Source organism: Fistularia commersonii, chromosome 3 (assembly GCF_037954325.1).
Source record: "Fistularia commersonii isolate RoL2024-O1a breed Wild chromosome 3, RoL_Fcom_v1.0, whole genome shotgun sequence".
In the NCBI taxonomy this organism is placed as follows: Eukaryota; Metazoa; Chordata; class Actinopteri; order Syngnathiformes; family Fistulariidae; genus Fistularia; species Fistularia commersonii.
This window is the reverse complement of record NC_141286.1, coordinates 24,942,613-24,949,454: the sequence shown is the minus strand read 5'-3', so window position 1 is coordinate 24,949,454 and position 6,842 is coordinate 24,942,613.

The window sequence follows — 6,842 nt, the reverse complement described above, 5'->3', positions numbered from 1 at the left end:
GGGATCTCGGAGCCACCGGGGAACATCTCCCGATGATGAGGAGACGCCTACTTTTATTTTCTTTTTCTCCTGTGCCCGTAGCGCCCCTTGGCAAAGGAGGAACTTTTCCCGGTTCCAAGAACCTTTGCAGGATCTAGAACATTTCTCGGTGCATTGGGAGAGAAGAGGAACGTGGGAGCGCAGACCTCCATTCTTAGTTGTTACTCCAAGGAAGGCTCTTCTTAGGACTGGGTTCTCAGTGGCTGGTGGGACATTTGAATTCAGACATCACATGCTACATGCTACATGCTACAGACATCACTTTTTTTTTTTTTTTTTTTTTTTTTTACGCTACCCCACCACTCTCATTTGTGCAATGATTATATTTATATTTATATTTATATTTATATTTATAATTAATCAATATTCATGTTTATGTTCTCCTAGAATTTGTAACCATATCAATATTAATATTCAATCTATGTTTATATTTATATTACATTTATATTTATATTTACATTTTTGTCGTCATTATATTCATATTCATATTCAATTAATATTTATGTTCATGTTCTCCTATAATTTTTAACTATATCTACATTAATATTCAATCTATGTTTATATTAATATTACGTTTAGATTTAAGCCACGTCATGTTTTCTGTTCACCTGCCATCCCATAACTTTTCTATAAACATGCACAAGGCGCTTTCTTTAATTCATTTACTTTTTATTCATGTCTTCTTTTATTTCTTGTGCTTCATATTTTGTATTCTTGTGTAATTTTTTTTTTGTCTTTGTTCATTTTGTATCTATGTTTTTTATTTGCATATACTTCCATTATAACTATTTAGTTTTCTTCCTTGCAATGCTGTGGTAACAATTGAATTTGCTCATTTTGGGATCAGTAAAGTCTATCTTATCTTATCTTATCTTATCTTATCTTATCTTAACTTTTAAGCCATGCCTGCTACTAGATGTTTCTTCCAGTGTGCTTGGTGTCTGTCTTAATTCTACTTTGGTCACCGTCAGCTGTTTTCTTGCGAAAAAATGGAAACGAGCAAGAAATGGGCCAACAAAGAGGTCCTAGCTTAGCATTTTTGCTAAATACGCTAACATTAGCTGACAGCGAGGTTCTTCATACGGGGAGGGAAAGATACAAACACTTCCATCGGCCATCTGATGAACCGTGAACGCCGTGGCAGCTTCCACCTGCAAGCTGTCCACATCTTCTTCTGCAGTTTGTTTTTGAGCGCAAAGCTGAAGGTGCACGTCGCACAGGTCCCTACCGTGGTCCTTCGCCGCCGCTGCTGGCAAATTCTGAGACATTTTCTGTCCAAAAAGTTATCAGTCCACTGGATATTGAAGGGATCGCGTGGCGCCGACCTCAGATCCATAGAAGGCGCTGCAACTTTGCGAGGAGTAAAACGCCGAGGGGTTTCAATTAGGAGTGAGTGTGTCATTAATTACATATTTGTTAAGACTCATATCACCGACGCGGCCAGTCCTTCCTCCTTCCTCGGTGACTCCACCCCGTTCTCCTTCCTTGTCAGCGCGGCCCTGATTTAAGTAGCGGGGAATTTACTCCGCCGCCCTCCAGGAAGAGGGAAATCAAATTTATTAATTTGATGAATCGCACCCCTTAAAACCCTCCGTCCCCGCAGCGTCTCCTCCACATCCTCGGGTACAATTTCATCTTTGATCTAGGACCCCGACCGGGAGTGGTGTTTGAGGAGCCGGACCCCTGACAGCTCTTTAAGAGCGGCTGGGATTGAAGTGGGAGCGGGCGGAGGCGGCGGAGGAAGGCGCGGTGGCGGCGGCGGTGGGGGCGCGCGACAGATTAGTCTCTTAAATGACTTTGGGAACAATGAGCAGAGAATTTTCTTATGAAGTGGTTTATGAAGTGCACCTAGGTTCATTACTCCAACTAATTTAATTTTTCCCTTTTGTATAAATGAGATTATGGGGTCATAACTCAGCGTGGAAACCTGAGACCGGGGTTGTGGCGGGCCGACAATTCCCCAGATTTATCCGTTTGAGAGGGAGAGGCGTTAATCTACCGATATAACACGGCTAAATTTAATTAATAACATTAATATTGATGACGTCTTCGGGATGAAGCCGTGCCTTTTTCCTCGCCGATGCCGGCGGACGTTCGCCCGGTGGCCTTCGCTCCAATTATTATCATTAAAAAAAAAGACAATCTGTTTCGGGTTCAAGCTCCACTAAATACCATCATCTCCTGCAAACAAATGCTAATATATCTATAATGCTCAGTACATTTGCAGTCGCCGGGTGGTTTATTCGTGCGCCGTGGATCGGGGACTTCGGTTTCCTGATCCTCGGCCGCCGTCCGGGCGTCAGGACAGACTCTGCTGAAATGGAGGGGAAAAGGTGCTTTTATAAATGAGGCTGTCTTTGTGACATTAACATGGCTTCCAGCAAGTTCACTTTCACTTTCACTTTCACTTTCACTTTCACTTTATCTTGTTTGTTTTTTTTTTTTGGGGGGGGGTTGGTTGTTTTTTGTTTGTGCTGCTGTTAAGTTGTGACCATTCATTTCCTGTCTTGACTCCTCCGCCCCCAAAATGTTCCTCTACCTGGCTTCCCTCCTCGTTCTCCTGACTGGGTTCCCGCCATTATTCTTACTGTTTTTCTCCATGTTTTCTTGCATGGGTTTCTCTCCATGTTCTTCCATCTGGATACTTTCCATGCTCTCCTGCCTGAATTCTTTCAAGGTTCTCCACCTTCTCCATTCTCCGTCAGCCGGCTAACAGAAGCAATGGTCGGACGTCTCTCTGTGCGGCCCCGTGATTGACGGGTGGTCGCTCGATGTTGGAGGCCCCGCCTCTCGCCCGGGCGTCAGCCGGGATTGGCTCCCCGCTCTCCCTCTGCCTGCGAGATAAGACGTATTTCCAATGAACGGATGCTATCAGCGCCCCTTCATCGACTCCGCGTCTGCGGTTTCATCCCCGGAGCAAATATCGGAGCGACGGAACAACAAAACTCAAATCTCCCGTCAAACAGTTGGAAGGAATTCGCAGTTTAGCTAGAAACACTTTAAGCCAATAATAGAAAACACAAAGAAATGATAGCGTGGATATGCATGTAGGAGTCTATTTTAAACACAACAAAGAAACGGTCGCCGTCAAGACGCTCCGTGTTGATATGAAATAGAAATGTCTCCGGTCCAGGAAGCGCTCTATCTCCAAATTGAAGTCCCCATTCGGAAAGGCTTTCATTGCAAGAGGCGGGAGGCGGGGGCAAACCCCGAATCTTTCACCCGTCAATCACAGTGGCGTCCGTCCATTCACCCTGTCATCCGCGGCTGCTGATGGTCGGCGGCGAATGTAGGCAGGAACGAGCTTCTCAGATGCCTGTCCTTGAAAGCTTTCAAGACTTCAAACCTTCAAAATCATGCAATTCTCTCCCTTCTCATCTGCTGGTGTTGGAGATCACCCGCCACCGCGGTCGGATCTATTAACCGCCCCGCGACCCCGTCTCTCGTTAATTATAAGACAAATTCAGAGTGAGCTTTGAAGGACCTCACGGAGGAGACCGACACAAAGGGCTCTGCTTTGGCAGGCGTTTTTATATGCTTTCCCTCCCAGACAGTGAGGCCACCTGTGCCCGCCTGCACGCCGCTCCGAACACGGTGGGTTTATTTACACTCCTCGCCCAGCACAATGTGTCTGCGGTGCATTTCATCTCGGACTGAGACCTCAGACCAAACCGGAGCTTCTTTTCTTAGAGCGCCATGTCTTGCTCTTTCTGGCGAGTGACCAGGATAGTTTTTAAAAAGGGCGCGCCACAGTCTGGAAGGGGTATCTGGTAATGGTCGTCGCTTATGAGTTCCACCGATCACCAAACCTTTATGTTATAGTTCCAATAGAACCAGTTAAAATGGTTCTAGGAACTGAATTTCAAGTTCCTAAAAGCACAAAAAAAGAACTAATTCCCGAAAAAGTTCAAGGAAATGCAAAAGGTTCCTACAGTTGAAAAGCGGCCCATTGACAAAAGCCTAAATGATATGTTGAGAACGTGAGGCACAAACACACACACACACACACACACACACACACACATACTCTCCGATAAGAAAAAAAACACTCTTTTTGGGTTAACTTGCTCAACTGGATTCTTAGGAAATCAAATTCCGCAGGTGGTTTAGGACAGTTCCCTTCCATTTACCTGGAAGCATACAAGTCTTGACCCGGAAAGTAGAGGTCTGGACTGCTGGTGTGCACACATGAATGCAGGGTGGAGTTTGATGCGGCTGACTCAGGGGCCGAACCCCTGATAGGATGCTGGGTTGAACCTGGGAAGGGTGGAAAATGTTTAAAATCAAAGCTAAAAGTAAAAATTCAGGTTATACCGTAATTAACCCGAACAGCAGAGGCCTCGCGCTCCTCTCGAATGCTGACTTAAAGATAACCGGCGGCGCCGGGCGGTCCCTTCCTTTGGCAAACTGTAAAGGCAGCGATATTAAACCGCCGGCCCGGTGTCACACGCGACCGGGTTCGGCGGACCTCAATCCATTTTATGCATATTAGATCAAACCCAATACATATGTGAGGCAGATAAGGGCCGCGCCGTCCTGCCCACGTGCTCTCCCGTCGTTAAATGAGATTACAGCGGCCGGGGGTTCAAGAGACGCGACCCCTCCGACGCTGCCAGTAATAAAAAACCCCGGCAATAAAAAAATCGGGTGCAGTTTAATAAACGATATCTACCAGAGCGGCGATTGAAACCTCCGGCTAGTGCTTCGGCCGGGTCGCAGCACCCGAGCCTTCGGTAGCGTCCGGCTGCAGAAGCTCAGCGTCCAGGGTTTTCCGGTGGATTTCACTTTTGGACGTCAGCCGAACTGTTAGCCAGGTTTCGGTTTCAAATCCTCCTTCGTACCAGTGAAAGAAGAGTCGCTGAATCTGACATGTGAAGAATCTTTGGATCTTCTTCTTTGATATGAGGCGCGAGGTGCCTGATCGGCCAAAGCGCTCCGAGGCGCCGGCGCACTTTGAATTTTTTTTCGGAGATCTGCGTCACGCAAATGAGGCCCGACGAGAACAAGGCGGCCGACCCGCCGCGCTCGGATGGAGCCTTGAAAGCGGGAGGTGTTGATAAAATATGAAGCTTCTGGACGTCTTTTACAAGTGTGTCTTCGCCGAACATCTGGCTTGAAAAAAAAAAAGTTGTTATTCCTGATGTAGCTGCCATGTTGGATCTGAGGGAACAGAGGAGACGATTTAATATAGAGCTCACTAAACAGGCTGCTTCCTTTGATAGGGTTTAGTCATTCATTCATTCGTTCATTCATTACTTGTACTTGTTATGCTGCGTTGATGGTCGCCAGGGGGTTGGGGAGGCGGAGCCTATCTCAGCCGTCATTGGACGAGAGGCAGGGTTCACCCTGGACAAGCAACCAATCCAGGGTGACTGGCCAACGACGAGACAATCAAATGTCCTCTAGAGACATACAGCATTCAAACTTTCATTAACATGTCATATGGAAACATATTCATTCATTCATTCATTCATCCATTCATTCATTCATTCATTCACACCTCATATAGCGATATATGACTATTTTTATTCATTCAAATCTCATGTAGAAACATAAAACAATTCATTCATTCATTCATTCACTCATTCATTCATTCACATGTCATTTCCCTTATTTGATTAATTCATTGCTTGAGTAATTAATTCATTCACTCATGAAAACATCAAATAAAGACATACAACCAATCATTAATCAATTAATTAATTAATTAATTCATTCATATGTCATTTAGAGAAACAGGATTACTTATTTGATTAATTAATTCATTGATTCATTCATTCATTTCTCATTCATTCATGGAAACATCAAATAAAGACATACAACCAGTCATTAATCAATTAATGAATTCATTCATTCATTCATTCACATATCATATAGAGAAATATAACTATTTTCAATCAATCAAATCTCATGTAGAAAGATAAAGATTCACTCATGGATTCATTCATTCATTCATTCACATGTCATTTAGAGAAATGCAACATTCACTCATTCATTCATTCACATGTCATTTAGAGAAACATGATTTGTTCATTGATTAATCAATTCATCAATTCATTCATTTGTTCATTCATTTATTCATTCATTCAACATCAAATAGAGACATACAGCCATTCAATCATTGCTTGATTAATTAATTAAGTCATCCATTCATTGACTCTTTATTCATTCATTCATTCACACATCATATGGATAAATATAACTATTTTCATTCATTCAAATCTCATGTAGAAACAAAAAAATGTTCGCTCATGGATTCAATTATTCATTCATTCATTCATTCATTTACATGTCATAAAGGGAAATGCAAAACTCATTCATTTATCCATCCACTCACCTGCATGTCATTTAGAGAAACATGATTTGTTATTTGATAAATTAATCCATTCATTCATTCAGTTAATTCAAGGAAACATCAAATAGAGACATACAACCATTCATTAATCAATTAATGAATTCATTCATTCATTCACACATCATATGGAGACATATACCTATTTTCATCATTCAAATTTCATGTAGAAACATAAAACCATTCATTCGTGGATTCATTCGTTCACATGTAATATGGAGACATAAAACCATCCACTCATTGCTTCATCACACTTCATAGAGACAAACGCAAAAATTCATTCATTCACGCAAACGTCATATAAACATACCAACATACAAACATTCACTCATTCATTCACTCACACATCCTAGAAAGAAATATAACCATTTTTAATTCATTCATTGATTCTTTCACATGTCTGAATTCCCCGCCGTACTCAAACCCCCCCCCCCCGCGTCCTCACGGTCAG